This window comes from Ambystoma mexicanum, chromosome 6q, assembly GCF_040938575.1.
Source record: "Ambystoma mexicanum isolate Mex_15411 chromosome 6q, UKY_AmexF1_1, whole genome shotgun sequence".
Lineage (NCBI taxonomy): Eukaryota > Metazoa > Chordata > Amphibia > Caudata > Ambystomatidae > Ambystoma > Ambystoma mexicanum.
Genome location: NC_090937.1, coordinates 1,125,690,652 through 1,125,712,467, shown reverse-complemented (window position 1 = coordinate 1,125,712,467; position 21,816 = coordinate 1,125,690,652). Strand labels below are relative to the sequence as shown.

Sequence of the window (21,816 nt, the reverse complement as noted above, 5' to 3'; positions counted from 1 at the left end):
TAGGAACCGTAACACCACAACCAAACTGTATACCTTCGCGGAAGCGCTGACTATAGCGTATACTGGGAAGGCACTGCATGTTACAGACACTGGGTTCTCATTTTACTCTAATGCACACAAAACACTTTCGAGGATAGACTGTTTTCACCTCCCAGAGTATATGCCCATCGATTGCTGTCCGCAGAATTCCTTGCAAGAGGAGTCTCGGACCTCTCCCCCCTGCTGACAACACTAAAAAACAAGCAACACAAACCAGATGCCATTTGGCCTCTGAACACATACTACCTAGGGATACCCGAAATAGCAGAGGGCCTCTCCCAAAAGACCACAGAATATTTTGACCTGCATGAGGGGTCAGTGGACTGTCCAATCACAATGTGGGAAGCCTACAAGACAGTCCTCCAAAAGGTAAGCCATCTCCTTCGTGTCAGCTCAACGCAGGGAACATATTCAGGAGATTGCAGAGGGGCAGGTGTCTAAAAAGGAGGAACAACATCTGGAGCTGGGGACTAAAGCCTCGCAAGAAGCCCTAGTTACAGCACAGGATGTTCTAAGAAATATAGCTTTAGATAATGGACGGGCCGCCCACTCGTCGATCTGGAGTCAAATATGAGACGGGGGCAAAGCAGGCAAAACTTTGGCTTGGCTAGAAAAGCGTGAACAAAGCAAGGGGCGGTCACGGGCCATTCTGTCAGACAAAATGGAACTGTTAACTGCAGACCCTGATATTGCGGAGGCTTTTGCTGCCTCTTATGAACACTAATCCCCTCCATTAAGGGAGTCTGAGACAGGTAATTCGAAATTCCTTGACTCAATTGAAGTCCCTTGGCTTTTCGAACAACAGGCAAGGACTCTCGAGGCCGAGATTAGAGAACAAAGTTCAAAGCGCTTTGTCACAGCTTCAATCAGGGAAAACTCTGGGGCCCAACGACTTCCCGGTAGAGACCTGGAGAAGGCTAAGGGGAGTGATAACGGGGCACATACACCATATGTTCCTGCGCAGTACGGAACAGGGACCACTTCCCATGGACCTTTAGAGGACGTGCATAGTGGTGATTCCCAAACCCAGGAAACCTCCGGAATATTGCGCCTCCTATAGGCCCATATCACTGATAAATGGTGAAGGTAAAATCATGGCACAAATCCTCGCCAACAGGTTTCTAGGGGTGATTGAATCCCTCGTTCACCCGGACCAGTGCGGATTCATGCCTGACAAATCTACTCGTATGTTCCTACATAGGGTCCAGCTCGCTATGGACCATGCCCCTGAAATCCCAGATCCACTGGCCCTTCTAGTGGATTTCGAGAAAACGTCTGACTCAATGGGGTGGGATGTCCTGTGGGAAATAATGGGACGGATGGGTTTTGGAAATGGTTTCACATCTTGGCTTAAGCTTCTCTGACTCACCCGAAGCGCTCGTGAGTAAATGGCAGGTCCTCTAGGATGTTCCCACTGGATCGCGGAACTAGACAAGGCTGCCCCTTCTCCCCCCTACTGTTTCTTCTCGCGATTGAACCATTGGCGATCAGATTAAGAACGGATAAGAATTGGTCAGGATTCTCGTGGCTGTGGGGAGGGGAGGACCGAGTCTCGCTGTACGCAGAAGACCTCCTTATCTACCTTCCCAACCCTGCGACCGCCTGCCAGATAGTGTCCCACATACTCTTAGACTACCAAAACTTCTCTGGGCTCAAAGTGAATAAGCAAACAATGGTATACTTCCCAATACAGGGGGGAAACGCTGCAATTCCCGAGCCCTCCCCGTACTCAGTCTTGATCCAGGGCTTCACTTATCTGGGCGTACATATTAGTCCGACGCTAGACTACTTCCTCCGGCTCAACTTACAACCAGTGGTAGACAGATTCACAGGCGATGTCTCTCATTGGCCATCCCTTCCACTATCACTGATGGGCAGGGCTGCATTGTTTAAAAGGATGACACTTCCAAGGCTTTTATGTTCTTCAGAATGCCCCACTCCCCATCCCCCACACAACCTTTGTATCAATAAACTCAATAGACAGGGTCCTGCAGGGACTGCTTTGGGGAGGGAAGCAACCCTGAGTTGCTCTCAAGACACTGCAACGTTCGGTGTGGGAGGGTGGCATAGGGTTTCCATGTCTCTGCACATATTACTAGGCTGCGCAAATAGGGGTGGTGAATGAGTGGTTACACGGAGAACCCGCGTTCCCACCTATCAGGGTAGAAGTAAGCGGTACCCACTCTGCCCGCCCTCCCGTCCCCTCACTTCAGATACTATATGGTGACAGCAAGAATATGGAAGGAGCGTCAAGAATGACACTCCATCTGCCGAGTCTGGAGTGTGGCCCACCATCATATTAGCTGGAACGCAAGACCAGCATTGTCCCAGCCCCTTTGGCATAACGCACACCTCCCCGAAATCCAAAAAGTGGGGTACTTCGCGAACTGGGAGACACGACGCATATGCACACTGGCAGACGTAGTCCAGGAGGGATGCCTTCTGGACTTCGAAAGAGAAATACGAGTTCCAACCTATTGACCACTTTAGACCCATACAACTCACTCATGCCATAAATACCCAAATCTCGAATCTGGCCGAAGTACCCAACTGCCCCCCCTCCCCTGGAGACCAATGTACTCCCGGACCGCATTCTATCTAAGGTTACCTCCACGCTTTATCAAGTCCTCAACTCCTTTGGTACCCGGGAACTGACTAGGCTGAAAGAGAAATGGGAAAGAGACCTGGGCTCACTGGAGACGGAGGAATGTGTGGAAGCATTGTTCCCTCGAGAAATGGGTCTTGATGCTCAGCTACAATTCATCCAGCTCAAAATATTGCACCAGACGTACTACTCCCGAACAGTGATGGCTTGATGGGGGGGGGGGTGGTGGACAAGGGGGGGGAAATGTCTCTGGTGCAAGTGTGCAGAGGGCACCTTCTTCCACATGGTCTGGGACTGCAACATACTACAGAGCTTCTGGGCGAAATGCATAAATAGGATCTCCAAGACTTTAGGGTCCCCAGTCCCATGTGACCCGAAATTGATTTTACTGGGAATCTGGGGGAGGTAGACTTTATTAAATATGAAAAAGCATTTCTGGCAGTGGGTGTGGGGAACGATTGACAGCCGCCGCTTGGAGCTCAGCAGATAAACTGAGTATCGACCGATGGTCCAACGAAGTGGACAGATGTGCTTCCGTGGCAAATCTACAAAGCCAGAGGATGCCCCACGAAATTCTAGAGAATATGGTGGAAGTGGGAGGACTCTTAATGACCCCTGCTAAATCCCCCTGAAAAAAGAGGCCCGACCCCTCATGAACTTCCTGAGGAAGTCATATGCCCACACCCGAGGAACTGAACCCTGACCTACCGTGATATCCTTGTTCTTCCCGGGAATTGTTCATGGTTAATACTGCGTATTGTATATCATGTGACCTTGCTGGTTGTTATATACTGTTCTGTACCCCGATATAAAATCAATAAACAGTTATAAAAAAAAAGCCACACCCCGTGTGGGACCTTAACAAAGTGTTGTACGCCTTGGCGCATAAACCCTTTGAACCAGTGGCGTCTGCGGACATCAGGCTAGTCACCATTAAGACAGCCCTCTTGGGGCGTCTTACGTCTGCACGCTGTGTCAGCGAAATCCACGCTCTGGTGGCTTCCGAGCCATACACTTCTTTTCATAGAGACAAGGTGTTCCTCTGAATATATCCTGCGTTCTTGCCTTAAGCAGTCTCTGCGTTACACTTAACTGAGGATCGTACTATCGACCTTATTCGCAGACCCAAAGGACGATGCTCAGAGGTATTTTGCACTGTCTAGATGTCATACGCACGCTAAAGTTCTATCTGGACAGAACCAAGAGTTTCAGCAAATCTGATCTATTTGTAACCTGGGCAAGACCAGGGTATCATGATTGCAAGCCCTCCAAAAAACGGTGGATGGTTTCAGCCATTCAGCAGGCCTATGAGGGGCAGCACAAACGACTTACGGCAAACATGCATGCCCACACTGTTAGAGCCAAGGCCACGGCGGTCGCATTCCAATGACACGTCCTGTGGCAGGTCATCAGCAGAGCGGCCACGTGGGCCTCCCCCTCTGCCTTTTGCAAGCACTACTGTTTGGATGCCGGCTCCAGATCGGGTGCAGCATTCGGGCAGGCAGTATTGAGGAACGTGTTTTGTTAAGGTGGGTCTCCTCTTCACCCTGGGGCTACATTCAGTTGTAAGCGCCCATACAGTATGAAGGAAAGGGGACGGGACGAAGGAGTCATTATAAGTACTCACCATAGTGACTAACATACTCCTAGCCCCTTTCCTCCATACGTTACACCATCCCCCCTAATAAAACTGGTATCATTAGGCAATGGTAAAATTGTCGACGTGTCAGTGGGGACTGAGTGGCACCAGTGGGCGGAGTCAGGGGAGCGCATGCTCCCAGGCTGCGACCCCTTGCGCCTCTTAATTTAATGGGCAAGGTGATTTTTTTTTTTTTTTCTGGTGAAAAAGGTTCCGTCTCCCGTTCCTAGCGAGGAACGCCCATACAGTATGGAGAAAAAGGGACTATGGACTAGGAGTATGTTGGTCACTATGGTGAGTAACTTATCATTTTTCAAAGTCTCCATCTTTGCTACAGTTTCTATGTGCCCTGTACTCTCCTGTTGGTATATTTGAAACTGTAGATCTTCTGTGACCGCTGTTGCCCTGTAAGGTTGAATTAACTATTAACTAATTTGCATTTCCGGTATGTCGAAGTTTGTTATTTGAGTGGCAATGCCCGGTAAGGGTTAGCCTGAAGTTGTTAATATTCAGATATTCCATGTAACTTTTGAATCTCTTGCGTTCTATTCCATATAATTAAAATGTCATCTATAAATCTCCTCCAAACAACAATATTGTTCTCAAACTCATTGTTGTGGAGTGCGTGTATATCTTTGTAATGTGACATAAACAAGTTAGCCACAGTGGTGCAAATTTGGCCCCCATTGCAATCTCTTTGGTTTAGAGATGGTAAGTGCCGTGAAATAGAAAAGCATTATTCGTGAGTGTAAATCGTAAAAATGTCTTCATTTCTACATGTTTTTATGTATGAAGCAGAAAAGTCACGAAATGTGTAAGCAATTTCCTTAATTGCAAGTTCATGCTCAATTGAAGTGTATAATGCGGATATGTCCAAGGTAGCCAACATGTAACTGGCCTCCCATGTTACACTTTGCAACAATGATAGAGCATGAGTGCTATCTCGGATATAGGTGGGTTTTTGGTACAATTGCACCCTGATTACATTATCTATGTATTCTGATATCCCTTCTGTGCCCCTCCCCAATGCTGCTCCCAATGGGGCGTACTTCTGGTAGTGTGTCAAAGTTTGTGTGAATTTTGGGAAGCAAATGTATCATTGGCATGATCGGGTTCTTGACATTCAGAAATGCTTTTTCATCATCTGACAAACTTTTCTACCATTGCATGCAGTTCTTGTACAATGGTTTGTGTGGGGTCCGATAGCCATTTACCATAGCACCCTGGAGAATCTAAATATCTGGTCCCTATTTTGATGTAATCTGAGGTGTTTAAAATGACAATGTTCCCTCCCTTGTCTGCTTCTTTTATTACTATGTTTTTGTGCTTTGATAATGCTGCTAGTGCCCGGGATTCTTGGGGACTCAAGTTATGTTTGTGATGACTCTTGGTTACACTTGTGTCCAAGCCGTAGTGAATGTCCCCAATCACTGTCTTATGAAAAGTGTCAATGACATTCTCAGATGCCAATTGTGGTGTAAATTTAGATTTGCTTTTCAATTCAGTGATTTCGAGATTACTGGGTTGTATGCCCAGATCATTAAATAGTGCCTGTAGTCCTGTGTGTTCTTCCTGTTCAAGAGACATAAGACGATGGGTACTGTCAATGTCTCTGATTGTTAGATCACTTATTGGTAATGGTTCTTCTTTTCTGCCAAAAAGTTCTTAAATTGCAAACATTTTCTTTATTTCAATTTCCTAATAAATTTAAAAACCTCAATCTGAAAATTGGTGAAGTTTGATATATATGGTATTTGTAACGCGCCTATACACAAGTGTTTCATGGTGCGACGAGGCAAGGGAGGGGAACAGAAGGATGACAAAGACAACAGTCTTACTAGGCCAAGTGACATTGAGATTGGTCAAGTACAGGGGAGAGGAAAGGGGAATGGAAAAGTTCCAGGGGAAGGGGAGGAAGGGCAAGTGCCAAACATAGGATAAAAAACTAGTAGTGCAGCCAGCAGGTGGCAAGTGCAAGGGTTAAATGTGCAGACAACAGGTGTCTAATATGTACAGGTAAGGGGACTGTAGGGTTTGCAGATGCAGACCCAAGTGCAGGGATTGCCAGGAGACAGTGCAGGTGTGCAACTGGGCAGGCAGGGACCTGTACCCGAATTCAGAGGGTAGCCAGGTGACCAGTGCAGTAACAGAGAGGAGATCAGCAGGGGAGAGGAAGTTGTAGAGGACGGAGAGTAGAGGCAGGCAGATTTTAAGAGGCTGTCCCAGTAGTCTAGCCTAAAGACAACCAGAGCTCTAGAGACAGTGAGTTTATGGGGGAAGGTGAGGAAAGGAAGAATACCTCGGAGGAGGTGCAGTTGGTAATTTGACTTCTTGGAGAAGTCAGAAATGTGAGGAGAGAAGGAGAATGTGCAGTCAAAGATGACCCTGAGGTTCTTAGCCTCACAGGTGGGAGCAGGAAGAGGGCCAAGGGCAGCCGGCCAGAGAGTCACAGGAAAGGAAGGTGCAGGTGTGCAGATGAGGATGATCTCAGTCTTACTGGCATTAAAGCAGAGATCATTGGTGGCACACCACTCCTAGATTGCAGACAGACCATCTGGGATGAGCGAGGGAGAAGAGGCGGCAGAGGGGAGCCTGAAAGCGAGCTGAGTGACATCCGCATAGCACTGAAAGCTGGAGCAGAGAACAGGAAAGCGGTGGGCTAGAGGTGCAAGGTATTTGTTGAACAGCCAGGGAGAAAGGTTAAAGTGCAGGTAGGAATCGACAGGTAAGGGGGGCGCACCCAGCAAGGGAGGGGCGCAGGTTGCAGGGGTATGAGGGGACGCAGTCAGGGGAGAGGAACAGCTAAGGTAGGTGAAAATGATAGACCCTTATTCAGAACCGCTATTTCTGCACTTGTGATCTCACAATCTGATAGATTGGTCACCAGATTGTCTATAATCGTTACCCCTCTTGTTTCTTTGCACATGATCTCGTTAGTCTTCCTATTGGAGCTGCGTCCTCGTCTGAGCTTCCTTACTCCTACCCTTCTCCCCCTTGTGGAGTGTTCCGAGTAGGTGTGTTTCAAACTATAGGGTTTTGGAATCTTACTTGTTTTGTGATGCTCCTCTGTGTACCGTTCCTGTATCTTGGGGGGAAAACAACTAATCTGTTCATGTGTCTACTTTGTTTCCTTGGACACCCTCCTCCCAACTCCCGTCAATGGTATGTACTCTTGTTTTTCATTTGCAGTGGCATGTCAATTAATACCACACATTTACAATTATTTTTTGTGGGTGGTTTCTTTAATACTTCTGCATGGGAATGACACAAACTGACTCATTTATCTGTATAAACGGCCTTGAGAAAGACGATTTAGTCAAAACATGTGTTAGCTGTTAAAGTCGGATTGGATTTGTAGAGAATCAACTTGTGGATGAAGAACATCATGAACTGTTATCAATAGATTTGGAAATATAATCATGTACTATGATTGAAATTTACCAATAATTTGTGGGCTTGGCGCAAAGTGCTGGTGGTACACACATGGTACTTGGTCTATGGTTTAGGGTATACCAGAAAGCACTAGCCATGCAGCGGCCCCTTCAATCTCAAAACTCATTTCCCAGCGCAATTGGACACCATTCCAACCTGCTCTTTATCTTACACACTTTATCCATGAGAAGATGTACGATGGCCAACCTTAGTCTTTACCGGCACCTTTCACTTCTTCCTCCATTTTGGAATGCATTTCTGATAATCACTGCCTCAGTGAGTGTCCCGTTTGCTTCATCATTTGTTGGAACAAACCTACAGGAAGACGACCCGATCTTGGCGCACACGCCTCCTTCCATTACCGTGCATAGATCTAGAACATACCTATTCTGGAGGGCCATCAACCTCACTGCTCTGAGCTCTTTTATGTCGTTGAAGCCGTTGAAAGTTGAGTTTATGGTTTGCATCAGCTCCTGCCTCATAATCTGGAGCCATTATGAGTTTGTGTATGCCTGTACAGCGGGAACGACGGACACAAAAAACATTTGTTCTGCTGAACAATCGGTGCTCAGGTGGTATGTCATCTAGAGATTCTTCCATTGCTGACAATATGTAGTTCCCTCTTTTCACTCTAGTTAATTCGACGGGCCTTTTATTTTTTCGGGCAAAGTCCATTTTAGGGAATTTGTATTGATGTCCTTCTGTGGAACTACTAATTCTAGTGTGTTGATGTGTACCAGTGAGCATACTCCTCCCCAGTTGGCTGGCAGCTTCTCATATGCCTTGGATCCGCAAGCCCAATAGTGATCCATTAGTACTGGTGTCCAACTTTCATGACTGGAGCCTTTACTGTCTGCTTGCACTCTTTTTGTCCAACCTTCACTGATCCGTCATTCTGGAAACATAATGCTGCCCCATTGAATGGTATTATGGACATGGACCCAGCTTCATTTTCTACTCAAGTTAATATTTGTGCACTTGCTTGCCATTTCTTTAGGTATTTGTCATTTTCTTCTTGTACTATACAAACTGGAACTGTTAGAGCGCATGCACTTTGCTCCCCATTACTCCCTCTTTACATCCTTCGGCTGTGTATACCTGGCGATATACAAGCATCTGTGGCCTTTCCCAGCATCCTGGTGGTTCTCCTATTTCTATTGGTCCCTTCTTAGGATATGGTAATTCTTTCAATTTTATTGTTTTTGTCTCTCCTTTCTCTGGGCCGTCAGTGATATATTGTATAGCCTGGTCCTTTTGCAAGTACCTGTCCATCATGTCTAATGTTTTTATATAGCTGCCTTCATAGGCAAACGTAATCTTGGACATCCATCTTAAGGTTGCCGTTTCCCGTTGGAATCTTCCTCGGGTGGTGCACATTGATAGTACACAGAGCATTATGCTCTTGCTGCTGGTATTTCAGTTGCTACAAATGTTCTGGAGGCACTCATGGCATAGGGGATGAGAGGGCAGACATAGCAGCTCTCTCCAGTGATCTGTTTACCTACTTTAGTCATCTGCTTGTACCACATGTTATTGGATACTCGCGCAGTATCGGTGAGATTGGAATCAACCCTACATCTACATCAACACTGCGTCTAACTCTCCTTACTGGTCTGGGAGTGATTACCTCCCGATCTGACGTGGTAGCCGCACCTGCCAGAATTGGGGTTTTGTTAGTAGAGGTCATAGCTTTATTTTCTATAATAAGACCTTGGCCAAAAAATAAGGCCAAAGCTACCAAGCGAAAAGAGGACGCACGTCAGCATTATCACACGTTTAATAATGGCATTCATTACTTACTCCGCTTCGGAACCTTGTGTAGCCTTGAAGATATAGATGAACTGCCTGAAATGCACTAGAAATGCGTTATTTTGCTGTTGGATCTCAGTGCTCCAGATAAGATTTTGAGGTGGGAGTATTTTACGCATGTTTTTCAAATTTGAGAGTAAATGCAATTTCAAGAGACAAAATTAGTTCTCCTCTGTAAGAGAGTAAAATGTATCCAACAAATGCACCCAATGCATATGTAAAATCAGACCCGTAGATCAAGAGTTGTAGGTCAAAGTTGTCTGGCTTGCGCAGAGCCCTTCATTCCACATGCAAACGGCACATCCCGTCTGAGCACATACTAACGGCACATCACTCCACTTGATAACGGCATATATCCTCCTTGAACGTGCTAGCTACACATCTCCTCTTGACACATACTAACGAGTATGACACGTACTCAGTGCACATGGTAAAGGCACGTCTCCTGTCAGCATTTTCAGAGATGTGCTGTTAGCATTTGCAGAGCAAATTTGTCATTTGCATGTGAAAATGGCACCTTTACACCGTGCACATGCTAACAGCACAGCTCTATGCATATACTACTGGCGGACATTCTGCATTCTGCTTTCACGCGTTGATAGAACACGTTCTGTTTGGCTATCCTGGTATTTGCACATCCTGGTCTGAGGCTGCCAACAGCACATCACTGCTCTCTTGCACTTTTCCAGCTCATTCCCGCTAACCCCCCTCCCCTTTCAGAGCCGCCAGAGCACCAGGGGACCACTCGGGTGGTGATAGTGCGCGGTACAAATATCCTTTAACATTAACATGTTGACAGGACGTCTCTACCCATAATGACCTCAAATCTCTTCCCTGCGCATGCTATTGGCACATCTCTTCTCGTCTGCTAATGGCGCATCTTCTCTGCGCACATACTAGTGGGACAGCTCTCAGTACGTGCATGCTAACTGCGCACATGTGCACAGAGATGTGCATGCTAACGACACGCCTTCTCTACACACATGGTAATGGGACATACCCTCTCTGCACATGCTAACTGCACATCCCATCCCTGCACGTACTAACTGCACATCCTGTGCAGCAACGGGATGTGCAGTCCTGCCTCTGCACATGCTAACAGCAAATCTCGGCTCTGCATGCTAATGGCACATCTCTTCTTGGCATGTGCAAATGACACCTCTTTACTAAGTAAATACTACGGGGACATTTCTTGTCTGCAAGTGCTGATGTAGCTGTTGGGCAGAAACCTGTGCAGTTCCCTTAGGGACCACTGCAAAAGGCTTAGGACTACAGGTGTTGGCAGTAAACCCAATTGGTAGCAGTCTGTACCACCCAGATTTACCTGGTAGCTGTGGCTGAGCCGTCAGACCTCTCTCAAGAAGAGTTGGACAGTATATAGAGTATACAAAATGGGTACAAAGATACAGTAGCACAAGCAAACACTGACCAGAGCTTTGGTATAAAGTATATAATAATTTATTTAAAAACAAACTTGTAAAATACACTAACACTAATATGGCAAGCAAGTTCAAACAGTCACTATCAATATATATACATCCCTCATTACTTATTGAACAAGTCTTAGTTAAAACACCACTTATTTGCAGACAGGTGAGCGCTTAACCTAAGATGGCACTCCAATAAGTTAGTTAAAAAGGCAGAGTTGACATTGACAGATAAGAAAAAACTCAACTATGAGATGGCTGTTAGAAAAATACAAAGACCCACAAATAAAAATAAAGCATGTGGCGAAAAACTCTCATGGACATTATTACAATCAAACTATCAAACAAGAAAAGCATGAACATCAAAAGAGACTGCGTCACTTGAAATCAAAAAATGAACCGGACCTCAAAAAACAGTTAAAGAAAAACACAGATACTCAAACTTTATAAAACAAAACAAGGCTATGATGAAACAACATGATGCAGAAGCAATATTGAAAGCTTTAAAAAATAAAAACACAAAATATCTATGGTCTATGATGAATGATAAATCAACTCAGCAAACATTAATACAAGAAGTTGACTCACAAAACTGGGTAAGACATTACCATGAAGTAAATAACAACAAAACAAGCAAGCTGTTAATTGATGGAGGAAACAATGAATCTAATTGGAAATTTGAATGGGAGCTCGACGACATAATAAATAAAATCAAAGCTTTGAATTCTTCGCGAGCACCAGGCCCGGATGGGCTCTCAAATGCAGTTATCAAAGCATCACCAGAAGACTGGGCAAAATTGTTCTCACAATTATTGCAACTCATAGTGAAAAGTAAAGAAATCCCCAAAACCTGGAGAACTGCAATAATAATCCCAATCTTTAAATCAGGAGACCGAAAGCTGCCAAGCTACAGACCGATAGCCCTCCTTGATACACTAGGAAAGCTATTTGCAAGCTACCTACAAAAACAACTACACATATGGGCAGCAAAAAATGGAAGACACGCGAAAAGACAGACTGGCTTTGTGACGAAGATTGGGACAAACGTAAACTTACTGTTACTGAATATGATAAAGGTTGAAGCAAGCATCAGAAATCAGCAAGTTTATGCCGTGTTTATAGACCTGAAAATGGCATTCGATTCAGTAAACAGACAGAAGCTCTGGGAGAAACTAACAGCTTGGGTTTGTCCTGCTTACATCTTAAACCCAATCATTCAACTATATTCAAATACATCTATTCGAGTCCGATTAACAAACGCTGGTATGGTCACAGAATCCATTTCTACTAGGAACGGTCTGAAACAAGGCTGTCCCCTAGCTGCATGTCTTTATAACCTTTTATACTAATGACTTTGAAGAGTGTATTCAAAACACGAGAGCAAATCCTCTGAAAATCAATAACGAACCTATCCAAGCACTTATCTATGCTGACAATATTATCATCTTGGATAAAACGACATCTGGCTTGCAAGAATCTCTGAACAAAACACAAGACTATATGAACGTAAACGATCTGCAAATCAATACGTGCAAAACCAAGGCTATGAGACTGATCAGTCTGAAACGGAAAAAACAACATCCCTTTAAAATCATGCTGGATGGAAATGAAATTGGAATGACAAAATCAATGAAATATTTGGGTGCCCTGATAAATCCTTCAAACAATGAAAAAGAATGGTTTGAAAACATCAAAGAAAAGGCTATATCTTTAGCAAGACAAGGAAGATTCTTTCATCTGAAGTATGGCACATTCTCAGCAAAGCCAATAACGTTATTATATAGGCAAAAGGTAGTGCCTATCATAACTTATGCCAGTGAATCTATAATCAAGGAGAAGTTTATTAATTGGTCCATTCTAGAAGGGCTATACTGGCGGAAAATGTTGGCCCTTCCAAAATCATTTCCTGTGGCAAGGATCAGATTCGAATTGGGTCTGCAATCAATAGAATCCATAGTTACATGGAAAAAGATGGACTTATACAGAAAAATCTTATCGGAGGATTCAATTGCATCACTTGAAATATTAAAGAAAGAAAAAGCAGTCCAAACGACAGCTCTCGAAAAATGGACGACATCAATTAAAAGAAAATTGCAAGAAGAAGAAATATCAGAAGAAATGTTGACTAAGAGGCCCCAACAGGCGAAAAGAAAATTAAAAAGCAATGACTGGATAAAAACAATAGAGAAACAAAAATCTTACAAAAGGTATCTAAATTGTGACACTGAAACAAGGGCTCTGAACGAGATTTCGCTTAAATATACTACCAACCAGAGACTACCTAGCAGCATTTGACAAAACTGGCACTGTCGCAGTGGAGTGTAGATTTTGTAAAGAAGCACAAAGCCCAGAAACATTATTTCATTTAATTATGGTGTGTCCGAGGCTGAAAGAAAAAAGAGATATATGGAGAAGTTTCTTCCGGATCTCGAGTAAAGTGATGACGACAGAAGAAAGATGGGAGAATCTTCTAAGAGGAAATGACCAGTGGTTAATAATCACAATAATGAAATTTTGGGGCGAAATCATAAAAGGAGTCCTAATCTTCAGAAGAAACGAAATTATTCTTTTAAAGAATAAATCGGACTAGACTTGAATGTAAAGTTTGAAAAATCAAACCAAACATTAAAAAAAAACAACAAAAAAAAAAAGATTGTGGTTCCCAAACTCCTCTACATCTTCGCTAATGTCCCAGTGTGGCCCGGGAAGTACTATTTCAAGAGACTCCACTCGGTGTGTGCCCAATTTCTTTGGCATTCTGGGGCCGTCCGCAAGAAGTGGCAACATATGACCTTATCCTATGAAAAAGGTGGTTTCGCAGCCCCTGACCTTACACTGTACTGGATTGCGGCACAGGCCCAACATCCACACACTGGTACGCACGGATCCCGTGGCCACCACGATCAGAGCATGGAATAGCATTCTGGGCTCAAAACAAGAGCATCACCCATATTACAAATGGCTTCCCATATGGCAATTCCCTGGGCTCTCCCCCACACACGACCAGCACTTTGTCCGACACTGGGGAACCTGGGCTACTGTGCACTAACTGACCTATATCCTAACGGTAAATTCATTACTACTCCTAACGTGGTGGCCTGAACACTCCAACTCACCGCTGGAGTTCCTACAATACTTCCGGCTAAGAGCGGCAGTCCGTGAAATGTGGCCCTCTTACCCAGATGAGCCGCCAGACTCACCTGAGTTACATTACATTTCAAATTCCGCGGGAGGTAGAGGATTTATATCCTCCCTGTACAAAATGCAGCTGGGGAAACTTGAGGACATATCCCCTAAGTCACGGGGGGCTTGGGCTGGAGAGCTAGAAAGGGAAATCACTGATGAGATGTGGAACAAAATGTGTGCACACACACGCAAGGTCTCTCTGAACGCTAGATTCTGCTGCATACAATACAAACTCCTTAACAGACTGTGCAATTCTGAGCGGTGTGTAATACAATGTTCTTGCACCCCGACCCACACATGCCCAAAATGTGCATCTGAGGAAGCAGATCACATATATATGTTTTGGTCCTGCGGTGCACTGGGTACGTTCTGGCTGGATGTGACGAAAGCGCTCTCAGAAATAGTTTGGTCCCCTCTGGACCTTGACCCATTGGCTTTGTTTGGTGTTTGGGCTGGGGATGGTGCAAAGAAAATGTCAAAATTCTTAAATGTGAGCACTATTGTTGCCAAAAGATGTTATATTGCAATGCTGGAAGCGGCGATTTCCCCCCCCCCCCCAACTCTGAAAATGTGGCTGAAAGCCCTTGCGTGGGTACAAACATGTGAAGAAGAGTATATTTGCTCGCTACCCATTCCATCTCGCCCCAAAAATGTGTGGTCTGAATTCTGTAGCTATTTAAACAGCAGAGACGAGGTGAAATGGCGCTCTGCCCCCCTGCCGGAGCCGCCCCACTCACTGTGAGGACTGAAGACTTTGTGATCCCCTATGCCATGGTGCTTCCCCCCGCCCCCCTATGCAGTGCTGTTTCTAAGTGATTATGATGTAATGCCTAAATGTAGTTGATGATTCCTGTCTCTTTCTTTGTAAAACGTACTGTACCTGTCCTAACCTTCTGCCAATAAACAAAAGTTTAAAAAAAACAAAACTTCTAGAACGCCTTGACGAAAAAGCCTCCCTCCAAGCGATGCAAATTAATTTGTTACATGAATGGATGACGACATTGAAAAACACCACCTCTTCGAGATGTCTATTACATTCACCAAGTGCTAGACATGGCACTTCCTATCCGATGGTTCCAACTTTCGCTAACATTCTACAATCCATTCCAAGCCCAACACCGATCTCTGACCCCAAAATGGGTGATACCTCATGGGTAAGCGTATAATACCTGAAGCCATACCCTTTGAGTTGGATTCCACAACTCTACCTCCCCCTGTACCACATACCTTATCATTAGTTCTTGTACAGGGAAAAAAAAAAAAGAAAAAGCGACCTATTTAGTGACAAGCTTTGATAAAAAAAAATCCAAAACATGGTCATGCCGAAAATTCCTAAAAATTCAGTTGCGACCTTCTTAAAATGAATATCGTCAACCCTACCAAAAGAGCCTTGCCCTAACCAGCACAATAAAACATCTCTGCCAATAGAGGTAGGCAAAGAGGTTGCTGCTTCAAAATTCCGAATCTACATTACTCTCCATTAAACAAACTAATGTTATGGAAGATGTAACATCGGGTCCTCCTCCCCCTGTTATAAGTGACATTTTGCCTGCTGTGAATGTGAACAAGGCGCATTCTCTAACCGCCAACTACAAACCAGTTGCTAATTCGTTTCAAGCAACTCATCCCTCAAGTAATACCAGTTTTGATGCCTTTGCTCGTGATCATATAAGAGGAATGATTGAAGATTATCTCAAAACTAAACACATATCATCGGCACCTTTTGATCCAGTAATACCATCTATAGCCACAAATCTGCCGCTTACCACTGTTGCTAAAGTATCCTCTCTTCCATCAACTACTGTGAGCACTGTAAATCTGTTGTCCATGGACTCGTGTGCACCACAGAAACTCTATGGACTCTAATGCGATTGCTTCACAGATGAAATCTCTCATCAATGTTTTTTTCTCAAACTCTACAATTACCCAATTGAATAATCATTCCCTTAAATCAAAGTCTGATCTTTTGACACAAAGTGAATACACTACAACGACCACAACACATCCAGCTGAAACCGCGGTTACAAATAGGCCGCAACCTAACTCTGCTTCTTGGGTATCGAATTCGACAGCACTTCCTTCGAATGATAGAGTATCTTTGCCTTCACTTCCAAAGTCTGCATTATTGCATACAGATACATCTACTAATTCCAATGTTAAACCAACTCGGATAGCGAAACCATCCGGTCCGATTGGTCACTCCCTTATCATGAAATGTTGAGGCAATAATTTTCCTCTTTATGATCTTAATAGACAATGCATCTTGAACATTCTTAATGATGTTAACCAGTTGGTAAATATAACCACAAGTGATATTGACTTGGTAGAATTTATCACTGGTAATTATTTCACCACAGTTCGCCTATGGATTCCATCTGCTATAGTTGCGAAGACCATTTGGAATGCAAAATTCAGCCTATTTGACATGGGATTTCTTATCTGCCAAGATCCAGATAGGCTACAATCCCTTTTTGCCCCCATAACACAATGCTCAACCACACATCTTCCTCATCCAAGACACGCACATATATTCCTATCAAAAAGACAAGTAGCTCATAATTGACCTGTGTACCCAGCACATGTGCAATTAGACTTTGTTGCTGGAACACACGTGCTCATGTTCATTTACAGGAATCCATCTCATCGTTCTATCAATTTGACATCTTAGCATTCCAGGAAACCTGGTTCACTCAGTCCCCTGTTTGGGATAACTACTCTGTTGCTTTAATTCCTGCTCTAAATGGTGATAAGGGGCGACCTATGTCGGGTTTGTTGGTGGCAGCTTGTTCCTCTTCGCATTTTTCGCTAGGACCATGGCTCAATTTCCAATGTTTCATACAATTGGTGAAACTCAACAGTCCGACAGGAAACATTGCATTATTTGACATCTATCGTAATACGGCGAAACTTTCAAATTTGCTTTCCTAGAAGCACTCTGATATGTTGGAAATTGTTGCCCTATCCAAAGATATCACAGCCATTCTTGTAGTTGGCGACTTAAATTTGGATTGTATCCATCCTAAAAATGAAGCTGCTGTCCAAGACACCGAACATGGTCCTCTTTCATGATGGAACGAAATCTCATAATGATCAATGGGACAGTGCCTGGCGATATTCCTGATGCCGCTACTTGGCATAGAGATGATCTGGTTAGGACAATTGACTACATGTTTACTGATTCCAATCTGTACCGAGATATTAACACGTTTACTGTTATACCTCAAATGTGTAGTAATCACAACTTATTATCTCTTTCAATTTCGAGATCAGATTGGTCTATTACTTCTCAGTCAACGGTATGGTTCGTCCCTCATTATTAATCGGGCTAAAACCCGTTTTTTTGGGACTCCGACAAAACTCAGTGATTTCAATACTGCTATCACGCATATGATTTCAAATAATATGTCTTCGGATTATATTAACATTCTACAGAAATTTAAGAACAACATCATTATTGTGAAATCCAAACCTATTACTCACTTACATGCCTTTGACCATGAACTTAAGCTCAGAAAAGCGAGCTATAGAAAGGAACGCAACGTATTGATTGCCTCCTCTCACTCATCCTGCTTTGATGCCCTTAAAAAGGCCAGAGCTAGATACCTAAATTGGACACGATCCCACAGAGCTATCCTTCAACGGGATAGTGAAAAAATGCTGATCACTCTTCAAGCTAAGAAATCTGCCGATATTTGGAAGATATTAAACCATAACAATTGTGTTTATCAGTTAGATGCTCAAGCTAATGGAGTAAAAGAAGATCAATGGTTCTTGCACTATTCAACATTATATGCTGATCCCCTTTATGAAACCATGGATTATCATATGCAATCCAAATACAAATGGTCTCTTGATTATGATATCAAAACATTAATCTCCTACATCAAAGGTCTAATAATTCAAGAGCAGCTGGTCCTGATGGCGTGACCAACAATATGTTAAAGAACAATCCTGACCTATGGGCCCAAATCTTAGATCAACTTTTCCAACATATATTAGTCACCAAAAATCTACCTCTATCCTGGAAAACATCCGTCATTGTGCCCATATACAAAAAAGGTGATCGCTCTTCCCCCCCCATAATTATAGACCTATTGCACTGCTTGATACACCAGGCAAAATCTTCGCAAAACTTGTTCTGCGTGATTTTTCTGCCTGGACTCAATACCATCATCTCCGGGACCCATGTTAGTCAGGCCTCGTTGCAGGTATGGGCAGAGTGTCAATCTCTTTCTTTTGAATGCTATAAAACAACAATGTCTTGCACAAAAGCAACAAATGTATTTTGCATTTGTAGATTTACGTTCTGCATTCGATTCAATTTCCAGCATTAAATTGATGTCTAAACTAGCCAGAGACAACTGCCCACCTACATTGACAGACACAATATATCACTTCCACTCGTCCGCCTCGGTGCAAATCAGACTCAATCACGATGGACTACTCTCCAAACCAATCCCTATGGCACATGGTTTGAAGCAGGGTTGTCTCTTGGCGTCAGCCATTTTTAACTTTCATTCAGGATGTAAAAACCGATTTCAAAGCAGTTGCATCTGATTCCCCTAGAATAAATGGCATCCCGATAAAAGCACTCATGTATGCTGACGATATTGTATTGGTTTCCAAGACACCCGCCGGACTTCAAATATTACTAACTACCTTTCATTCTTACATTCTGGAAAATGAACTTAAAGTCAATACTGTTAAAACTCAGGTGGTCATGCATAATCCTCATCGTGGAATTCACACACTCAAGCATTGGTCAATCGACAATGTCAACTTATCGATTACATCTGCCTACACATATTTGGGCATGATTTTTGAACTGATTCTTAGAGCTACAAAACATCTTGATCTCATAGATTACAAACTCTTGTCAGCTACCTCTCAAACTTGCATTATTCTAGCTAAATATGGCAAATTTTCCTTCTCCCCAGCCATTCATTTCTGGAAAATGAAAGTCATTCCCACCATTTTATATGGATTGGAAACAGGTCCCCCAATATTTTCACACATCCTAGACAAATGGGAAGCCACATTCTGGCGTAAAATACTTAATTTGCCCCAATGTATTCCTATATATATCGTGGATACGTTACGAATTGGGCATCAACCCTTTGTATTCGATATATCATTGGAAACAATGTGCTCTGCTGCGAAAATGCCTTATATCCACACAATCAGATAATTTACCCAAAATGCTCTCTTCCTATATATTTTGATAACGAATCCGGTTAAGGCAAAACAAAAAATTGCTCAAATGGCATGGATTGATAATCAACAGCAATGTCTCTTATACAAAAATGCCTCTAGCTATCGCTTTCCACCAAAATCTAGTGGCATCATGGAAAAGTATCTGTGTAAAGCCCCGTCTCCTTACTATCGTCAGCTTATTTTGCGTTTTCGCTTCCACATCTGGCAAACGAGAGATCTTTTATGCACTAGAAAGTTTTTGGCCCGAGATCAAAACATATGTCGATTTTGTTGTTTTGTTGTGTGCATCACCCCCGAAACCTTGGAGCACTTAATTACGCAATGTCTTATGTTGTCTTCCAAAAGACAAATGCATTTTCCTAAATATTGTGCTACTTATGTATTCTGTGATCAGAGACAGTGTTGGGCTCTTATTTTTGGCTCCCAGATATTGACAGTGCAACTTGCCACAGTACAGTTTTTATGTTCATTAGAGCTTGACGCTGTAGATACTTTTCAACTTATTGCTAGACAAAATCTGTGAACAAATGATTTTTATCCTGAAGCTCTATATGTTGTTCATCCAACTATTTGGTTTCTTTTGACATATATTCTGTGTTTTGCTGCATTTTTATTTTTATTGTGGTTTAAACGAAAACAAAAATCTTTTAAATCAAATGTATGATATTCAACTATGGATCGCATTTTATGATTGTAAATTTATTGTACAACATTGTTCATATTGAAACTATATTGAAAAGTTGATGTATTCAACTAAATCAATAAAACATCTTTTTTTAAAGACTAGCACCTGAGCGGTATACCAGACATGTCCCAATACAAGGGTCAGGCAATTACTTACACACGCGCACGCACACGAGCACACTCTGAGCAAGGCAAAGCACACGAGGAAACAGCAGTTCCAAGATGGCAGTTTAACAAGAGGACAAAGATGGAGAGACAGAAGGGGATTGCAAGGAGGGAAGCACCTTTGACCTTTTCGCCAATGAACTGTTGCTTTCATGAGCCCTCCAGATTGGAAAGTGTAAGACCAGGAAGACTGGCTGAAGAATCTTGCAGGGCCCTCCTGCATCAAGAATCAAGGCGGGGAGAATTACCCACCGTGGTACTGTCCTTGGCTCCAAGAACAACGCAGCGTTGGTGAAATCAACACATAGATATGGATGCATCTTGGTCTGAAAGAAGTCTCTTATCGGTAAAATTAGGTACATTATATCTGCAATGGCTCGCCTTTGCAGACGATATAATCAGTTTTGATCCGACTCCAATTGGCTTACAAAATAAACTTCATTTTTTTGAGAATTTTGCACGAGAGCACAACCTATCCCCTAACCCAGCTAAAACAGCTATTATGAAATTTGGCACAAACAAAGTCAAAAATGAAAAACTTCAGATGGTATTTACAGCAAACTAGCCTACCACTACTTGAAGATACTATATACTTGGGTTACAACATAGATGAGGCAAACTCAATAGAATATTGGACAGCTTTGCTAAAACTTAAAAAAGCCGCCCATTGTTCTCACAGGGGAAGTTAATCTCAGCAAAATATTGTAAGTAATTCCGATAATAGACTTCTGGACCTTGAAAATTGAAAGTGTTCTTTTGTATACATTGGACAAATGTCTTACGGTGATGGATAAGTGCCTAGATAGCCTCCAAGGATCTTTGTTAAAAACTGCACTGAACTTTCCACCAAGCCTTCCGAATTGCGTTTTAAGACATGAATTCGGTCTTATAGCACTGTCATCAAGAAGGAAATGGTGGAAACTGTGTAATTATTCCAAAATGTTCTTATCTCAACCTAATTCTCCATACCATGATTTTAAAACTAATATCCAACTACTGAACAAGCCCTCGATCAATACTTTTCACCGTCAAATGCAACATTGTCTCGATGAACTCACTATAACAATTAAAGACCTATCTCTTAGATCAGCCTATGCTAAGAAGAAATTGTTTGAAATGGACTGGTGTAAAACTATCACAGCAATGGGAAAGTATAAAATGTATCTGGAATATTGTAAATATACTAAGGGGGCGTGGCTACATGTCCACGTAGGAGGTGGTGCTTTCCGTGAGCTCTTGATGATCCGTCCACTATCCTGGAATAAAGTGCATCTACAGCTGGCTAGGAAGCCTCATACGACGTGGAAGAACGTATGAATGCATGAGGCATGTAGCGTACACAAGCTTATGGACGCTTGAGGAACTGAGGGCAGACTGAACACGTTTGGAGTTCTTCGGTGTGAAATCCCAAGATGGCGGCTTGAGAACAAAGGGAAGCTGGGGCCGAGAGACGCGAGCGGTGAGCAGTCTCCCGGCTGACTGAACCGCTGTGAGGAGAACAGCAGAGCTGGAGCCCGAACAGTACGACCGCGTGAGTGAGCTTCTGCGCGACCGAAGAAACGGAGCCAAGAGAAGCGGCGCCCGTTCCGGAGCTCCCCGTGATGGAGAAGTGCCTT

The 21,816-nt window shown here is 43.4% G+C and overlaps 1 protein-coding gene across 2 annotated transcripts in view; it reads left to right on the top strand.

Moving 5' to 3' along the window:
- Positions 1–21,816, top strand: part of ATP10D (ATPase phospholipid transporting 10D (putative)) — a 2,065,840-nt gene that overhangs the window by 303,229 nt on the left and 1,740,795 nt on the right. The gene's annotated exons all lie outside the window — the stretch shown is intronic.